The 19345-nt window shown below is 40.4% G+C and overlaps 1 protein-coding gene across 5 annotated transcripts in view; it reads left to right on the plus strand.

Annotated features, from left to right (window-relative positions):
* mrtfba (myocardin related transcription factor Ba) overlaps nt 1-19345 on the plus strand; it is a 248290-nt gene that overhangs the window by 72055 nt on the left and 156890 nt on the right. For 4 of the 5 annotated variants that reach the window (XM_063059101.1, XM_063059106.1, XM_063059104.1 and 1 more), the window contains exons 2-3: nt 4354-4460; nt 17124-17200. The gene's annotated coding sequence lies outside the window, so the exon portion shown is untranslated. The remainder of the gene's footprint in view (nt 1-4353; nt 4461-17123; nt 17201-19345) is intronic. The other variant, XM_063059102.1, reaches the window with a different exon arrangement.

The following is a 19345-nucleotide window of genomic DNA, read 5'->3' on the forward strand; positions in this document are numbered from 1 at the left end:
AATGTGCTTGGGATGTTGACCTGAGAGAACGCTAATATTGGTTTGCCAGCCCTATCTGTGGAGCATTGGTGCACCTCTGAGTGGTACAAGATGTTAGTGTGGCTGCGCTTGAATATTGCTTACAGTTTTGGTAGGAAGTATGTCATTAAGATGGAAAGAATGAAATAATAAAAAGTACTTTATTCATCCTGAGTGGGAAATGGAGGATTTATAAGGATGTTGCCAGATTTTGAGGGCCTGAGTTATAGGGACAGGTTGACCCAACTAGGAACTTTATTCCTTGAAGGGGTGACCTTGGGGGTGATTTAAAAACATAAGGACATAGAAAGGGAAGGAAACTGAAAACTAGAAGGCATAGATGTAACGTGAGAGATTTACAAGGGTCCTGAGGGACAAATTCTTCATCCAGAAAGGGACTCATATTTGGAATGTGCTGCCAAAGTAGCTGATGCAGATAAAATAACGAGTTAAAAGCCATTTGGATAAGTACATGAATGAAAAAGTTTTGGAGGGATATGGAGCAAACATGGGTAGGTAGGACTGGCTTAGGCAGGCACCTTGACCAAAGTTGAGCTGAAGGTGCTGTTCTGTGATGTATGACTCTATGACTACCCAAAAATTTAAGATGTGGAATAAAATTCACTCACAGTATTTTGAGAAAGTAACTTAACTCCCTTTTATCACACTTAACTTTCTTGACAAAGCTGCATATTACAGAAAATCATTACAGAAACCCAGTTGGATTGTTTTCATGTTAGTTGAATGGTGGCAAACTAGCCTATACATATCAGATAAAATTTATTTTTTATATGTATACCTGTACTTTGTAAAACAGGTCCAACTCTACAGAAATGGGCAAATTATTAAATATTTCCAGAATGTACAGTAGTTGATTGCGTGCAAACTTTTTACCTTGTACATTATTTAAAAAGCTTCATGTAATTGATATGCTGTTTATTCCAGTTCTTGTTTTAGATTCAACTTCTGTCAATGTCCCAAATCTTCAGAAATTAGATCCAGTATTTGTTCTGAAGTATGTGCTTCAAAGTGCCGCACGTGCACATGACGAAAGAAACAATAATGGCTCTCTTTCATGTAACCCGCAATGAACAATGAAACTGTAGATTTATTACGGTTAGTTGTAAGAAATAATTCGGAACCAGATAATGGAGAAACAGTTATCAGGGTTGAGTTATGGACATCTTATAAGTGAGGTTTTGTACGTGGCATTCAACCATTAAATGTCTTTTTTATTATCAGAAACTTTTTGTTGCTGAATTGTAATTGAAGCTGCTTTATATTCTCCCCTTGATTGTTAACCATCTGTGCTTTGTGGTTTAAGAGACTTTTGTTCTTAACAGTGTATTTTGGCATGGAGTATGTGTTTTGAAATCTGGACTGTAAATCACATTGCTGTGTAAAATACTCTTCTATTTTGGTTGCTGTTTTGTTTGTTTAAAGACAATCTAATGCAGGGATAAGATCTAAACCATCTGATTTAATAGTTCATATGAATAAAACTTACACTAACTGGTTAATTCTTTTACAACATTTTGGCAGGAGAAGTATTGGCAGGGAATTAACTATCTATATTGTCTACTTGTGCAACTTTGTTTCTATGTTGTTATTGGCTGACTTTGGAATATAAAGTGCTGCAAAATCAGCCTTCAGGCAATGAATGACGTCATGGGATGAAAAACTACTTTGACGATCCAATTTTCCAAGTATGATCACAAATTAAAGGGGTACGGTACTTTTAAAATAAAATGTGTGACAGCTTAATTTCTCTCAAAATATTTTACTGTTAGTTTGATGCCCATTCTTTCATTGGTTGTACTAAAGCTAAATTCTTCACAATATTTCCTTCCATATAATCAGAATCAGGTTTAATATCACTAGCATATGTCGTGAAATTTGTTAACTTTGCAGCAGCAGTACAATGCAATTTTAAAAAATAATTACAGTAAGTATATGTGTATTAAGTAGTTAAATTAAGATAAGTAGTGCAAAAAAACAGAACTTAAAAAAAGTAGTGAGATAGTGTTCATAGGTTCAGTGTCCACTTAGAAATCAGATGGTGGGGGAAGAAGCTGTTCCTGAATCTCCGTGTGTGCCTTCAGGCTTCTGCACCTCTTTCCTGATAGTAACAATGAGAAGAGGGCATTACAATTAAATGATTATCTTACAGGAATCCTTATTTGCTATCAAGATGGTTTCTGTTTTACAAATATTTACAGATGTTCCCTGACGATAGGTGGTAACCAACACGTAATGTGCACTCTCTCGTTATTCAGTGTGTTACCATTCATTTAAACTGTTACATGCAACTTTACAAATTGGGAGCAGGAGTAGGCCATTTGAATCTTTAAGTATGTGACTTCATTGAGTAAAATTGCAGCTGGTCTGCTTGTAACCTCATCGCTACATTCCTATGTGCTGTGTAGTAACCTTTCACCCCCTTGCTTATCAATTATCTATCTACCTCTGCCTTAAAACAAACAGACATTACCCTTCCAGAAAGAGTAACATGCTCACAGTCTTCCAGGAGGAAACAAAAATGCATCATTAAGTGGGTGATATTTTTAAACAGTGACTCATGATTCTTGATTTTCCCACGAGGAAACATTGTCTCCATATTTCACCCTGACCTCTTGGAATCTTTTACAATTTCAAATAATCTCCCTCTCGCTCTTCTAAATTCCAAGTCTTGCCTATCCAACCTCTTAGTGTAGATGAAATATAGATGTTTACAAAGAATTTTGTTTTTAAATGTAAAATATTGGTTCAGTCACTGTCAGTAATAATTTGTTCCTTTACAGTTTTACTTCGCAGTGGACACTTAATGCTCAAATTGTGTGGCTTTGTAAAATATACACTCATGTGGGATGTTCTCAAGAAACAATTATCCAATTGTTTCAAGTGGATGGAGAGGAAAGGAAAATTGCCAGCTCTCATCAGTGTCTAATTCTCAATTTCTTTTTCCAATCTATCACTATTTTACATATAAAATCGTTTTATTTGCCTGCCATTATCTCACTGACATTCACTTAAAATAGTAGTTGTGTTCTGCTTGATAAGTCAGTATCACCTCCTCTGTGCATAATTTTACCACTTTCTCTTTCTGTCCTCCACACCAACCAAGCAACCACCTCTTAATTTCACTGGCAATGTTGTGGCTTTTGCTCATCATACCACGCACGTGTAACAAATTTAGGGACCTTTCCACTTTATTCATGAAAATGCAAGTAAAGCAAGCTGAAAAGTTTTGTGAAAAGCTCTCCACATGTCAGAGTTAAATTAATGCTATATTTGGGACTTGGGTGGGTAGAAGTTTGGGTGTGCTTGGAAAGAGGGGTATTCTGAGTTCCTACTAAAGGGAGATGTGCAGTCTAGTCCCTGATGTGGGCAGGTGTGGACAGTGTGCAGTGTGACACGCTTACAGCTGTGAGCATCAGAGTTGTTCAATTCTGGCATCCTCTGTAAGAATATTTGTCTGTTCTTCTCGTGCGCGCATGGACTTCCTTTGAGCGCCCTGGTTTCCTCCCACAGTCCAAAGACGTACCGAATAGTAGGTTAATTGGTCATTGTAACTTGTCCTGTGATTAGGTTGGGTTGTGCGTTTCACTGGGCTGGAAGGGCCTGTCTCGCACAGTATCTCCAAATAAAATAAAACAAAACTTGAAAAATTCCAACATCCACGATCAAAACTGCTGAAAATATCACCCGAGACAGATAATGGCATGTTGCGTTATTTCAGTGCAGTGATTGTGAAAACAATAGTAAAACTATGGAAAAGGAGAGGGATGAGAACGATGCCACGAACACAAGGTTATAGCTATAAAATGCCATACATGTCATCTATGAATAGATTTGGCAATTTGAGAACAAATAATTAGAAGTATGAAGTAAGATTTGAGCTCAGAACTTAAATTGTAGATGGATCCAACACTCCTTCACTAGTATGGAAGGTGAGTGGAGCATGTATCCTATTTCTCCAGGCCTCACACAATGCAAAGAAAAAATAATTTACCTGCTACTTTTGCAGTTCACTTCTCATGTCAGCTGCTTCTCTTCATGAGCCATAGAAACCCAAAAAAGCTATTATTACCCGACAAGGTCTTTCATTAGCTTTGTGTAATGACTAATTTAACAGAAGGAACGTGTATGCTGTATGTATTTTCAGTATGTTTATTGCAATGGCCACTAAGTGCTTCTGAAAACATGAACACTGATCATACAAGGACTGAATTCAGCTGCTGGCCAATTTCAATGATCTGGGTCAGATGAACTGCATAATTTATTGTGTAAGGAAAATAAATTTTACTAATAGAAATTCTTGTCTTCTATTTGCAGTTAACTGCTTAATCTCACCATGTTCTAACAAATGTTGGATGTTTCTACATGTAAACATTGAACTACAGACGTGGCCTTAGAAGAAAAAAGTGGGCCATCTACTTGAAGTAAGTTTATTTTTAAACTAAGGATGCTTGGCATGATGTGCATATGATGGCCCAGTACATCATGGGTAAAGCCTTCCCAACCATTGAGCACACCTACATGAAATGTTGCCGTAGAAAAGCAGCATTCATCATCAAAAATCCTCATCACCCAGCCCATGCTCTTTTCTTGCTGCCGCTATCAGGTAGAAGGTACAGGTGCCTCAGGGCTCGCACCTCCAGGTTCAAGAACAGTTACTACCTCTCAACCATCAGGCTCTTGAGCAAAAGGGGATAGTTACACTCATTTAAGGACTCTGTTATATTTATTGCTATTTATTTATATCTGCATTTGCACAGTTTGTTTACAGTTTATAGTCCCTGATGTTTACAATTTAGTTACTGTTCTATAGATTTGCTAAGTATGCCCGCAGGAAAAAAAATCTCAGGGTTTTATGTGGTGACATGTATGTCATCTGATAATACATTTTACTTTGAACTTGTGTTTCTTTGATAGTTTTTTGGTGGGAGAAGGAATTTGCAAACTCAAAGTTGTGGACCAATTAATAGAAATTATTGAGAAAACTATGGTATAATAATATGTATCACTTCGTTGATTTTTTTTTACTCAGTATTGTATGGTGCAAGTACCTTCTGATCTTCTTTGAAAGAGGTTCAAATAAATAAATATCTTACATGGCCTTGAGGTATACAGAACAGAAACATCTCATGATCATCTTTAAATCAGCGTCATTTCCTATGTGACAAAGGGGAAATCACAGTTATTTTTAGATTCTGTGTTGAAGGAACACATTCAACCCATGCTACTGTTTCCAGTTGGAAACCAGCTAGCTAGTGTTGCTTTGGGTATACCTGTGTCAGTCAAATGAAGAACAGATGATTCTCCACTCGGTGGCCATTTTATTAGGAACACCTGTAGACCTTGTTACTCAGAATCAGATTTAATATCACGAGCGTGAAATTTGTTAACTTTACGGCAGCAGTACAATGAAATACACGGTAACTACATATAGAGAAAAATACTGAATTGTAGTAAGTATGGATATGTCTGTTAAATAGTTAAGTTAACATAAGTAGTGCAATAAAAACAGAAATGAAAAAGTAGTGAGGTGTTGTTATTGGGTTCAATGTCCATTTAGAAATCGGATGGTAGAGGGGAAGAAGTTGCTCCTGAATCGCTGCGTGTGTACCTCCTTTCATATGGCAACAGTGAGAAGAGGGCATGTGGTGGGGGTCCTTAATGATGGATGCTGCCTCCTAAGGCACTGCTCATTGAAGATGCAAACAAGAGAAAATCTGCAGATGCTGGAAATCCGAGCCCCCACACACGAAATGCTGGAGGAACTCAGTAGGCCAGGCAGCATCTATGGAAAAAAGTACAGTCGGTTTCGGGCCGAAACCCTTTAGCAGGACAGGCCCAAAACACCAACTGTCCTTTTTTCCATAGATGCTGCCTGACCTGCTGAGTTCCTTCAGCATTTTGTATGTGTTACTCCTTGAAGATGTCTTGGATACAATAGAGGCTACTACCCGTAATGGATTGACTAATTTTAGAACTTTCTGCAACTTGCTTCGATCTTGTGCAGTAGCCCACCTTCCCCCCCCCCCCACCCCCCATACCAGAAGATGATGCAGCCAGTCAGAATGCTCTCCATGGTACATTTGTATAAGTTTTCGAGTGTTTTAGTTGACAAACCAAATCTCCTCAAACTCTTAATGAAATATAGCTGCTGTCTTGCCTTCTTTACAGCTACATCAATTTGTTGCAGCAAGGTTAGGACCTCAGAGATACTGACCCAGAGGTATTCAGGAATTTGAAGTTGCTCACTCTCTCCACTTCTGATCCCTCTGAGGATTGGTTTGTGTTCCTTCGTCTTGCCCTTTCTGAAGTTGATAATCAGCTCTCTGGTCTTGCTGACATTAAGTGCAAGGTTGGTGCTGCAACATCACTCAACTAACTGGTATATCTTCCTCCCTGCGCAGCCTTTCATCACCATCTGATATTCTGCCAACAATGGTTATATCATCAGCAAATTTATAGATAGCATTTGAGCTATGCCTAGTCACACAGTCGTGAATGTAGGGAGAGTAGAGCAGTGAGCTGGTGCACATCCCTGCAGTGTCCCAGTATTGATTGTTACCGAGGTGGAGATGTTGTTTCCAATCCGCACAGGTTGTGGTCTTCCAGTTAATGCAAATATCTAATCAGTCAATCATGTGGTCAAGAGGTTAAGTTATTGTTCAGAACAAACATCAGGATGGAGTAAAAATGTGATCTAAGTGACTTTGACCATGGAATGATTGTTAGTGCCAGACAGGATGGTTTGAGTATCTCAGAAGCTGCTGACCTGGGACTTTCACACACAAGTGTCTGGAGTTTACAGAGTACGGTGTGAAAAACAATAAAAAAAACACGCCTAGTGAGTGACAGTTCTGTGGGTGAAATGCCTTGTTGATGAGAGAGGTCAGAGGAGAATGGCCAGGCTGATTTAAGCTGACAATAACTCCGATAACCACACGTTACAGCAGTCATATGTAAAAGGGCACCTCTGAATGCACATGTCAAACTTTGAAGTGGATGGGCAACAGTAGGGAAGACCACGAACATACACTTAGTGGCCGCTTTATTAGGTACAGGAAGTACCTAAAAAAAAAAAGGTGGTCACTGTGTGTACATTATTTGGTATTGTGTCTGGTATTGATGGCTGAATAAGGGGAAAAAAAAGAAGAAAAAGAAGGCTTGCAATAAGATGAGCAACGTGCATAGATAAGTTTCATGTGGAGATTGATGAATATCCTGAAAATTTTCCATTTTTCAATTTAAATGGACAGGATAGTGGCTGCAGGCCATATTTCACTGCATCTCTAAACTTCTTGTAGCCAGCGTGATATTTCTCCTTTGTAGAGATCAGAGATAATGCAAATAATCTTCATGCTAAAATTTAGTTTGGTTTGGAGAGGAAATTTGGCAGGCACAATTCCCGGATAGTTGTATCTCTGTACTACTAATATTGATCCAAAGAAATGCCTATTCACAGTTTAATAATTTGCATTAAAATCAGTATTAAAAATGTATGCCTGTATTTCAAAGTTTGCACCTTTAAGAAAAGATAATCTATGAAACTTCTGTCCAGCAGGTGTTTGGAAGACAAGCTGGAATTTAAATTGCATTCTGGAAATGCACAGTAATGGGCTTTGCACATTTGGAGTTGAACACCAGGGTTTTTTTGGGAGTGGGTGAAAGAGTTTTATGGTGTAGGACAGGGATCCCCAACCTTTTTTTGCAACGTGGACCGGTTTATTATTGACAATATTCTTGCGGACTGGCCAACCCCTGTGGGTGGGGTGGGAGTAGGGTTGCCAATGGACAAGAGTAGTAGTCAAATACGTTGTGTTTACCCCAGAAAGACTACAATGACCATGAAGCCTTGTGCAGGCACCAGTGCACATGTGTGACTTCCGCGTGCGTGTATTTGCCACTTTTTTTCTACAAATCGTTTTTGGCGATTCTGTTCGGTGGGGGGAGAGTGTTAATCACAACCGGAATATAGGTGATAAGTGGCTAATACACTCAATTTCATTTCTAAAGGGGTTTATCTAACGAGTTTAATATTAAACACACAGCGCATATTTTCGTCGCATGAATATAGTGATAATTATCAGGGGAGGACAGGGGAGCTTGAAGTAAGTGTTGAATGAACTTCCAGTAGAAGTGGTAGAGGCAGGTTCGATATTATCATTTAAAGAAAAATTGGATAGGTATATGGACAGGAAAGGAATGGAGGGTTATGGGCTGAGTGCAGGTCAGTGGGACTAGGTGAGAGTAGTGTTCGGCACGGACTAGAAGGGCAGAGATGGCCTGTTTCCGTGCTGTAATTGTTATATGTTATAAAAGTCACTTATAGGTCAACAGCATCATAACATCTTAAGTAATGTTTGGATATTAAACACACAGCTCATATTTTCCCCGTATGAACATATAAAATCATTGCCACACACCAATATCATTGAATCAGTGGGAGCCCAGGGCTGAATACTTGTTCCCTGCAACAAGATGGTCCCGTCGAGGGGTGATGGGAGACAGCGATACTCGAAGGGGTTCCTTATGTCCAGTCTATTCTGCAATTTAGTTTTTGTTGCATTCATTGCAGAGATATGTTGGAAATGGAAGCAACGTTTTCGGTGCTTTCATAGCTATCTCAGGATATTTAGCCTTGACTTTGATCCAGAATGCCGGCAGAGATGTTATGTCAAACATACTTTTCAGCCCGCCATCACTTGCAAGCTCGAGGAGTTGATCTCCTTCCCACGCTGACATGGATGACACGTGCGTAATGACCTCACGTGTGTTCAAGCTCAACAGTGGGCATGACAGGTGCAGCTGACTCATATCGCCAAATCATGTCGTTTCCTCGCGGCCCGATACCGGTCCGCGGCCCAGTGGTTGGGGACCGCTGGTGTAGGAAGCCTCCTACTATCCTGGCATATAAGCAGTGGTATAAACATAGTTACAACTTCCTGAAGCTCCTATCATCTTCTTTCAATTGCTGGTTTTTCTGAATCCTGGGAATCCTGTTCTGTCATTCTAAGTAGGTGCTGAATGAAGATCAGTAATTGCTTTGACGATTTAGAATTTATTTATATCTTACATCCATCCCAGAATGTGAGGAAGTAAAAATCTTTGCGTTATGACTCCGTCGCAATGTACAGACATGTGAATTTATAAGTCTAATGGCTTGTAGAAAGAAGCTGTTTCATAGGCTGTTGGTCCTGGCTTTAATGCTGCAGTATCATTTGCCAGATGGAAGCAGCTGAAACAGTTGATGGTTGGGGTGACTGGTGTACCTGATGATCTTCTAGACCTTCTTTACTCACTTGCTGCCATAAATGCCCCCGATGGAGAGAAGTTCACATCCACAGATGCACTGGGTTGTCCGTACCACTGTCTGTAGTGCCCAGCGATCAATGTTGATGCAGTTCCCATACCAGGCGGCGGTATTATAGCCGGTCATTATGCTCTTAATGGTGCCCCTGTTGAATGTCTTGAGAATTTGGGGGGCCCATGCTAAACTTCTTCAGTTGCCTGAGGTGGAAGAGGCATTGTTGTGCTTTTTTTTTGCCACAAAGCCAGTGTATACAGTCCAGGTGAGATCATCGGTGATGTGTATACTGAGGAACTTGAAACTACTCGCCCTCTCATCTGCAGACTCACTGATGTTCATCAGGGAGAGCTTGTCTCTGTACCTCCTGTAATCCACAATCAGCTCTTTTGCTTTTTGCACTTTGAGGCAGAGGTCCACTGTGTCAGGGTGTCAACCTCTCCTCTATAGGCTGTCTTTTATCCACCAGAAATAAGGCCGATCAAAGTCGTGTGATCTGTGAATTTGATCAGCAGATTGGAGCTGTGTGTGGCAGTACAGTGGGTATAAAGGAAGTGGAGGAGGAGACTCAGAAACATCCCTAGGGCGGGTACCTTTGTTGAGGGGCAGAGATGAGGGAGCCCATCCTTACCACCTGTCGGCGATTTGATAGGAAGTCTGGGATCCAGCTGCACAAGATGGGGTGCAGGCCGAGGTCTCTGAGCTTCCTGTTAAGCCTGGAGGGAATTATGGTGTTGAAGGCTGAACTGTAGTCCAGGTTCAGCATTCCAACATATGCATCCCTCTTCTCCAGGTAAGGGAGGACGGTGTGTAGTGCTATGACTATGGCGTCATCGGTAGGCCAGTTCTGTTGGTAGGCAAACTGTAGGGGGTCCAGTGTGTGTGGTAGCATGCTGCAGATGTGGTTTTTAACCCGTCTCTCAAAGCATTTACTTATAGTCAAGGTGAGTACAACAGGGCGCCAATCGTTCAGGCATGCTACCTTAGTTTTCTTAGGTACAGAGACGATGGACGATTTGAAACAGGAGGTCACTACACACTGGGAGGGGGAGAGATTAAAAATGTCTGTAAACACACCAGCCAACTGTTCAGCGCACACGTTGAGGACGTGCCCTGGGATGCCGTCCGGCCCACTGCCTTGTGGCTGTTGACACATTGGAATATTCTACGTACCTCAGCCTCTGAGATGACCAAGGTGCAGGTTTTGTTGGTGGCTCTCCTCGGTGGTTCAGTCCTATCAACCTGAAATCAAGCATAAAAAAAACATTTAGCTCATCTGGGAGCAAGGCGGTAATGTTGGCTGTACTGCTGCGTTTCCTCTTGAAGTCTGTGATGGTGTGCAGTCCTTGCCGTACGCTGCATGTCATTGTGACTGGATTTTGTCCGTGTTGTCGTTTTGCCATTTTGATGGCTCTACGTAATTCATAGTGGCTTCTCTTGAGCTGTTGGTCTCCAGAGGAATGTATGGAAGAACATATAGGATGCTGTCAACACTCGCTCCAATTTTTTTTTAATATAGCTGCACAGATCAAACATTGCTCTGAAAAGTGCTCAGCACTTTAAATGTTGTTTTTTGGTATGTGCATATTATGAATTTTAGAAAGAAAATTGAAAAATCATGGGTACTCTTGATTACTACCAAAAAAGATGGAATATAGAATTTTTCACATCAAACAAACACAAGCCACAACTCGCCACACAAGTAACCAATGTCAAGCAGTCAAAACAACCGACAGGCACAATGGCAAAAGTAAAATGTTTTGACTAGACAGCATCGGCATTCAGTGGGCTGGTGGTTTATTAACAATGAGCTACCGTCTTCCATTCTGTGTTATAATTTGTAACAGTGTTGTAACTTGAAACACTGATAATGTAAATGTGTTGAAGCTCTAAAATGGTTCCATGTGAAGGTTGTAATACTTTCATTATTCAGAAAACGTGGATTATATTCATTTACACATAATTACAAGATATTTCAAAATTATGTAAGCATAATCTCAAAATTGTATTGAATTGAATTGAATTTATTTAAATCTTATATCCATCTCACAACGTGAGGGTGTAAAAATCTTTGTGTTAGGACTCCGTCACAATGTACAGACATGTGAATTTAAAAGTCTAATGTCTTGTAGAAAGAAGCTGTCCCGTAGCCTGTTGGTCCTGGCCTACATGCTGTGGTACCATTTGCCAGATGGAAGCAGCTGAAACAGTTTATGGTTGGGGTGACTGGTGTACCTGATGATCTTCTAGACCTTCTTTACTCACTTGCTGCCATAAATGCCCCCAATGGAGAGTTCACATCCACAGACGCACTGGGCTGTTCGTACCACTGTCTGCAGTGCCCAGCGATCAATGTTGATGCAGTTCCCGTACCAGGCAGTGATACAGCCAGTCAGGATGCTCTCAATGGTGCCCCTGTAGAAGGTATTGAGGGTTTGGAGGCTCATGCCAAACTACTTCAGTTGTCTGAGGTGGAAGAGACGTTGTGCTTTTTTTGCCAACAGCTGTTGTGTTAATTCCAGATGAGATCTTTGGTGATGTGTATACCGAGGAACTTGAAACTACTCACCCTCTCAACTCTCAATTATCTTTATATAAAAGAAAATTCCAGCTGTGCGGGAACAAAGGTGATGAGCGTTTCAGGTATTGTGTGGCCGTGTACCCGCACAGCTTAGAGAAACAGTGTTTGCTTTAAAATTCCCTGTTAACCAAAAGCAAGTTAGAGTATACTGGCAACAAAATATGTATTTTGCCAACCTGCCTCATAAGAAAATATTGGCTGACCCATTTTGTTTAAATTGGAGCCAGCAAGATTAAGTTCGGTTTTCTAAAATGTTTGTCTCTTATCGGCCCGAACCTACGCAATTGTTTAAAAATCTGCCAAGGAAACTATTGCTAAATTTAAAATTATCCTTCATCCAGATAGTGCTGTCCTTACAGTTGATTTACAGTAAAATTTTTTTGCAGGGGTTGTTATCTTGCAGATCATATTCCTGTGATTATATTGGTAACTCCATGAGTGAATTGTTGGTTGTTCGTCTGATGTTTTCCAGAGTATTTCCTACACTTAGAATCCTTTTTTCTGTTGCATTCTGTTACAAATGTGTTTTGGAACAAGTTACCTCTCTAAGTATGTTGTGCTTTGACACTGTTGATAGCAAATTTTTTTGCTTTTGTTTTATTAACTTGCTCTTCAATATCCTGTCCTTTTCATTCCCCTTCAATCTCCATTCTTATCTTATACTTGTGGTAAATATTCCACTCACACAATCAATCATGTTTCAGTAGTTCTTTTACACAGAAATAACTGACATCTCAAATCTGGATTCTGTCCTTTTCAAGATCTTTTAAAGAATTTTAAGAAGTCAATTTAAATTTAATAGTTAAAAATTGCCACTTCCCACAGATTACATGTATCGAAATATTTACACTTTTTGTTAAAATCAACATGCAGAGGAAAGTATGGTCCTCAAAATACTAGACAACTTTAGTTTTTTTGCTTGTGATTACTTCTGATTTGACTTAATATAGATTTAAAAAAACACATACATCCAAAAAATTGAATTACAGCCCCTGGTGCAGCATAACAGTTTAAGTCAGTGTATGGAAATGTTAAGTAATTGTAATCAGGGTTGGTTAAAGAAATACTCCTGATGACATTTATTTAATAGTAAAATCTGGCTTAAGGCAGGAGGAGAGAGAGCAACACGCTGCACGTGCGTAGCCCTCAGATGAAAAATGATATCATATCCATTAAATAGGGGCCGTGGACAATTCTGATTTGAGATGGAGAGGGATGTGAAAGCACAGAGGGACATCTGGAGAAATTTCTGAAATGCCGGTTCTCTGCTGTTGTTACTGCGTGGTTGGGAATCTTCTGGAGGGAAGGCCTCAAAATTCCCAGCTTTGCCTGCTGTTGGTGACCGAGATTGAGGTCGAATTGTTCGGACAGAGAGAGCACTCAGTACTTGTGTCGGAGAGCTAATCGGAGGCTTGAAGTTTTCGGATGACTCAGAGTCGGACTGTGGTCGGCATGGCAGGGAGAGTTTTTCTTCCTTCTCCTGTCTGCGTGAGATGTGGGACATTTGAGAGACTTTGAACTTTTTACTGTGCCATGGACTGTTCTTCATCAAGTTATGATATTGTTGCACTGTTGTAACTATATGTTATAATTTATGTGGTTTTATTAGTTTTTCCCATCTTGGTCTATCCTGTGTTTTGTGATATCACACCGGGGGAAATATTGTATCATTTCTTAATGCATGCATTACCAAATGACAATAAAAGAGGACTGCGTGGCTTCATAATCTTAAAAAAAACGCTCATTGTGAGATTTCTGTGGCATAATAAGATTTGCAGGAATATGTTGTTTCCTGCTTGACATTGCTGCCTGCTACACTTCCAACAGTGTCCTTAGGTCAGCTGCAGGGTCACCAGCTGCGGTCCACTGCTCATTGATGTTTCGCTCCCTTCATCCTGATACATCTAGTGGTGGAGCAGTGGCAGGCATGTCTCCCTGCCACCCCTGCAGCTTCCAGTGGGGTTAGTTGATCCTCCAATTTCTGTACTTCCTCCTCAACCACAGCCAAAAGCTGCCTTTTTCTGCCTCTTCATCCAACTCTATGGTGGCCATCCTGAGCCTCACTCCAGTCACTGCCATATCACGGAGTAACCTTGTCGATGATGCGCTGTCAGAGCCCTGGCATCCTACCTCACGGCAAATGATGGTCCTCCAGCCAGCTTTCTTACACTCAGGTATGAGTACTTCAGCCTCTTCCACTCATGGGGCACCCTCTACTCCTTCCTCCCTTGGGATGACTGACTCAATGAGGAGGACTGTCTTGGTAGTTGTGGACCACAGTACTATATCTGGGTGGAGTGATGTGGTGGTGATATCCTTGGAGAACTGTAGCTGTCTGCCGAGACCTGCCCTTGTGTTCCACTCCTTATTAGTGGAGAGGAGTTCTAAAGGAACTCTTAGGCGGGTGCATTCAGCGGTCTTACCAGCCTTAACAAATGGAATGAGTTGTCATCCCGCTGGAGAAAGGCTGCTTCTCACATCCTGCCTGCAGGTCTCAAGGATCTCCACCAGCTTCTTTAGGACCTGGTTGTGCTGCCATCTGTAGCGCCCTTGGGACAGTGCACCCTTGCATTCTGCCAGGATGTGTTGGAGGTTGGCATTGGTGGTTTCACAGAGAGGGCAACTATCCTCACAGTTTTATATCAGTGTGCCTAAATGAGTTTGAACATAGAACATAGAATAGTACAGCACAGTACAGGCCCTTCGGCCCACAATGTTGTGCCAACCCTCAAACCCTGCCTCCCATATAACCCCCCACCTTAAATTCCTCCATATACCTGTCTAGTAGTCTCTTAAACTTCACTGGTGTATCTGCCTCCACCATTGACTCAGGCAGTGTATTCCACGCACCAACCATTCTGAGTGGATAAAACCTTCCTCTAATATCCCCCTTGAACTTCCCACCCCTTACCTTAAAGCCATGTCCTCTTGTATTGAGCAGTGGTGCCCTGGGGAAGAGGTGCTGGCTATCCACTCTATCTATTCCTCTTGTTATCTTGTACACCTCTGTCATGTCTCCTCTCATCCTCCTTCTCTCCAAAGGTAAAGCCCTAGCTCCCTTAATCTCTGATCATAATGCATACTTTCTAAACCAGGCAGCATCCTGGTAAATCTCCTCTGTACCCTTTCCAATGCTTCCACATCCTTCCTATAGTGAGGCGACCAGAACTGGACACAGTACTCCAAGTGTGGCCTAACCAGAGTTTTATAGAGCTTCATCATTACATCGCGATTCTTAAACTCTATCCCTCGACTTATGAAAGCTAACACCCCATAAGCTTTCTTAACTACCCTATCCACCTGTGAGGCAACTTTCAGGGATCTGTGGACATGTACCCCCAGATCCCTCTGCTCCTCCACACTACCAAGTATCCTGCCATTTACTTTGTACTCTGCCTTGGAGTTTGTCCTTCCAAAGTGTACCACCTCACACTTTTCCGGGTTGAACTCCATCTGCCACTTCTCGGCCCACTTCTGCATCCTATCAATGTCTCTCTGCAATCTTCGATAATCCTCTACACTATCTACAACACCATCAACCTTTGTGATGTCTGCAAACTTGCCAACCCACCCTTCTAACCCCACATCCCGGTTGTTAATAAAAATCACAAGAAGTAGAGGTCCCAGAACAGATCCTTGTGGGACACCACTAGTCACAATCCTCCAATCTGAATGTACTCCCTCCACCACGGCCCTCTGCCTTCTGCAGGCAAGCCAATTCTGAATCCACCTGACCAAACTTACCTGGATCCCATGCCTTCTGACTTTCTGAATAAGCCTACCGTGTGGAACCTTGTCAAATGCCTTACTAAAATCTATATAGATCACATCCACTGCACTACCCTCATCTATATGCCTGGTCACCTCCTCAAAGAACTCTATCAGGCTTGTTAGACACAATCTGCCCTTCTCAAAGCCATGCTGACTGTCCCTGTTTTTAAATTTGTTTTTAAATTTCTCCCCCCAGTCTGTATAGTTGTGTTTATATTAAGTGAATGGTGGTGTCTTCAGTATCCTTTGACAGTAGCTTTAAATAGTGTAATGTGTAATGAAGAGCCCTCGCTGGAATCCCTCAGTTAGTTTGCTACACTGCACGACTTTGAAAAGTCTCATTGTAAATGTTATGTGTGCTTCTGAGTCATCAGTTTCTTTTGCAACTAGGAGTGAATGGAGTTTAAGTTTTTTTCTTATTTCAATGTTGTGTCAATGTTTAGTTTCAGGTTTTAATAACCAAAATCAAAAGAAGTATTTCTTGTATTGGAAATTTTTCTTTGAGAACAGCTTTCACCTATTACTAGAAATGTAGCACAAGCCATCAAGCTGTATACCTCCATAATTTTAACATTGACAGGAATACATTGTGAATGTAATTGTTTTGTTAGTGCTGTCATGGCATCTTATGCGATAAGATGTGCTTCTTCACCTATAATCTGAACAGCAATAAAGTTAGCACAAACTACAAAGTACTTTTACCCTCCCCCTCCCGACACTCCTTTCTGTTAGTGCATCACAGATGTCCTCACTGCGCAAGGTCTGGTTAAACGTGTGTTACCAAACTGTTCATACAGCCATTGTAACTGAGAACTGAAGGTGGTGAACAATCTCACAAGGTAAACTGACCCATAGTTAGCACTAACTCATGAAGCCACTTGAAGTTTGAAACTCAGTGCAAGAAGTTGGAGATTACAATTAGTGGCTGTCATTACGTGGTAAGTTCATTTTAATTGATGCGTACAATTTTTTTTGATTAGTACTCAGCTTAACAAGTATGCAGGACCACGTATATGCTTTCATCACCTGGCAAGTAACTACACCTTATTGCTTTAACTTTAAGTGTTTAATTTGCAAACTCAGAAAACCTCCAGTTCTGTGCAAATGGTAATAAGATACATTACTTAATATTGACCAAAGCTTAATTGTTTAGAAATACTAAACTTGCCCATTATAGTTTTGAAATATTTTTCAATACATTAATCTGGAATTTTAATTATTGTAATTTATAAGATTACATTTATGTGTGTCCTACTGATGATTGTGTGACTACAACTCCCAGAGATTGCAATCAGCTGTGAATTTGAATATCATGTTAGATTTGAATCAGGAAGCTGTGGTACTGAATACAGATCTTGGGTAGCCATATCAATAGTAGCTAAAACAATTGTGTTCTTACACTTTGAATTTCTGATCATTTCATTTTTTCCCCAGATTCAGCTGCTAATCGGATATTAACATCTTAGAAAACACATTCTGTTAACAGCAGTGATCCTGTTTTCTAAAAAGAGGTAAGTGCCTATTTCTTCAGTTGCTTTAGTATTAAAACTTAACATACTACTTCCTAAAAAGTACACTTTATTCATGCCCCTGACCTCTGCCTTTCTCAATCCAATTAACGGTGCTCCAAATGCGAAATATCCAAAGTCGCAATTGAAGCTACTTACCAGTGTTGCTACTTATATAATGTGACTCTTCCATAATTTTAACACTCAGAAAATATTTAATAGCATTTATAATTATGTTCGTTCTCACTTACTAATAAATCACCCTAATCTCACCCTAACCTGATGTTATTCTATGCTGTACTGTGAAATCAGATGAGTTAGCTTCAGTAAGTGAGTGCAATTTGGTTATGAGAGCTGCGTTGTAACATACAGCGGTGCTAGAAAGTTTGTGAACCCTGTAGAATTTTCTCTATTTTTGCATAAATGACCTAAAATGTGATCAGATCTTCATGTGACCTAACACTAAATTAAAAGAGCCCAATTAAATAAATAACACAAAAAATATTGATACTTGTTCTTTTATTTATTGAGAAAAATGATCCAGTATTACGTGTACTTGTTGGAAAAAGTGTTTGAACCTTTGGTTTCATTAACTGGTGTGACCCCCTTGTACATCAATAACTTCAACCAAACCTTTCTGGTAACTGTTGATCAGCCCTGTACATTAGCTTGGTGGAATTTTAAGCCATTCCTCCTTACAAAACTCTTTTAACTCTGGGATGTTGATGAGCTTCCTTGCAAGAACTGCTTGCTTCAGGTCTTCCACAACATTTCTATAGGATTAAGGTCAGGACTTCGACTTGGTCATTCCAAAACACAAATTTTCTTCTTTTTAAACCATTCTGTTGTTGATTTACTCTTGTCTTTTGGATTGTTGTCTTGTTGCATTATCTGACTTCTATTGAGCTTCAGGTGATGGACTGCTACCCTGACATTCTCCCGTAAAATTTCTTGATACAATTTTGAATTCTTAGTTCCCTCAATGACTGCAAGCTGTCCATGCCCTGGGGCAGCAAAGCAGCCCCAAACCATGATGCTCTTTCCACCATCCTTCACAGTTGGGATGAGGTTTTGGTGTTGGTGTGTAGTGCCCTTTCTCTTCCAAACATAGTTGTGTGCATCTCTGCCAAAAACTTCAACTTTTTCCTCATCTGTGCACAGAACGTTGCCCCAGAAGCATTGTAGAATATCCAGGTGGTCTTTTGCAAACTTGAGACGTGCAGCAATTTTTTCCTTTTTTTAAGAGAGCAGTGGTTCCCTCTGTAGTGTCCTTCTATGAACACCATTCTTGTTCAGTGTTTTTCTTATAGTGAACACGTGAGCAGCGACTTTCGCAAGTTCTAGAGATTTCTGAAGGTCTTTTGCTGTTGCCCTTGGGTTCTTTTTCACCTCCTTAAGCATTGCACGTTGTGCTCTTGGTGTGAGCTTTGTAGGATGCCCACTCCTAGGGGAGTAGCAACAGTACTGAGTTTTCTCCACTTGTGGACACTTTCTCATACTGTGGATTGATGAATGCTCAGGTCTTTGGAAATGCTTTTGTAGCCTTTTTCAGCTTCATGCATCTCTACAATGCACATAAACAGGTATTTCTTGAAGAGCAGGGTCTGTCAGTAAGATGACTTTGTGTGTTTTTTTTTATAGGGCAGGGCACCTCTACAACCTACACCTCCAATCTTACCTCACTTATTGGAACACTTGACTCCAAATAGCTTTTGTAAAAGGCATTGCCCCAGAGGTGCACATACCTTTGCCAACAAATATATGTAATATTGGATCAGTTTTCTCAATAAATAAATGGAACAAATGTAATATTTTATTTATTTAATTATGTTCTCTTTATTTTTAGCACTTGAGTGAAAAATTGATTACATTTTAGGCCATATTTTTGCAGAAATAGAGAAAATTCTACAGTGTTTACAAACTTACTAGCACCACAGTAAATTTTCTGCCCCAAACTTTCAGATGAGGCAAAATTAAACAGGAAGTTCTGGAAGCACTTAGCAGGCAAGGCATCTGTGGACTGAGCATCAGAATTCTGATGAAAAGCCTATGATATGAAAAATTAACTCTGTTCCTCTTTCTGTAGATGCTGACTAGTCTACTATTGTTTCTAGCATTTTCTATTTTTAGGTTAAATGATTTTCATTA

The sequence above is a fragment of the Mobula hypostoma genome, chromosome 9 (genome assembly GCF_963921235.1).
Source record: "Mobula hypostoma chromosome 9, sMobHyp1.1, whole genome shotgun sequence".
Taxonomy (NCBI): Eukaryota; Metazoa; Chordata; class Chondrichthyes; order Myliobatiformes; family Myliobatidae; genus Mobula; species Mobula hypostoma.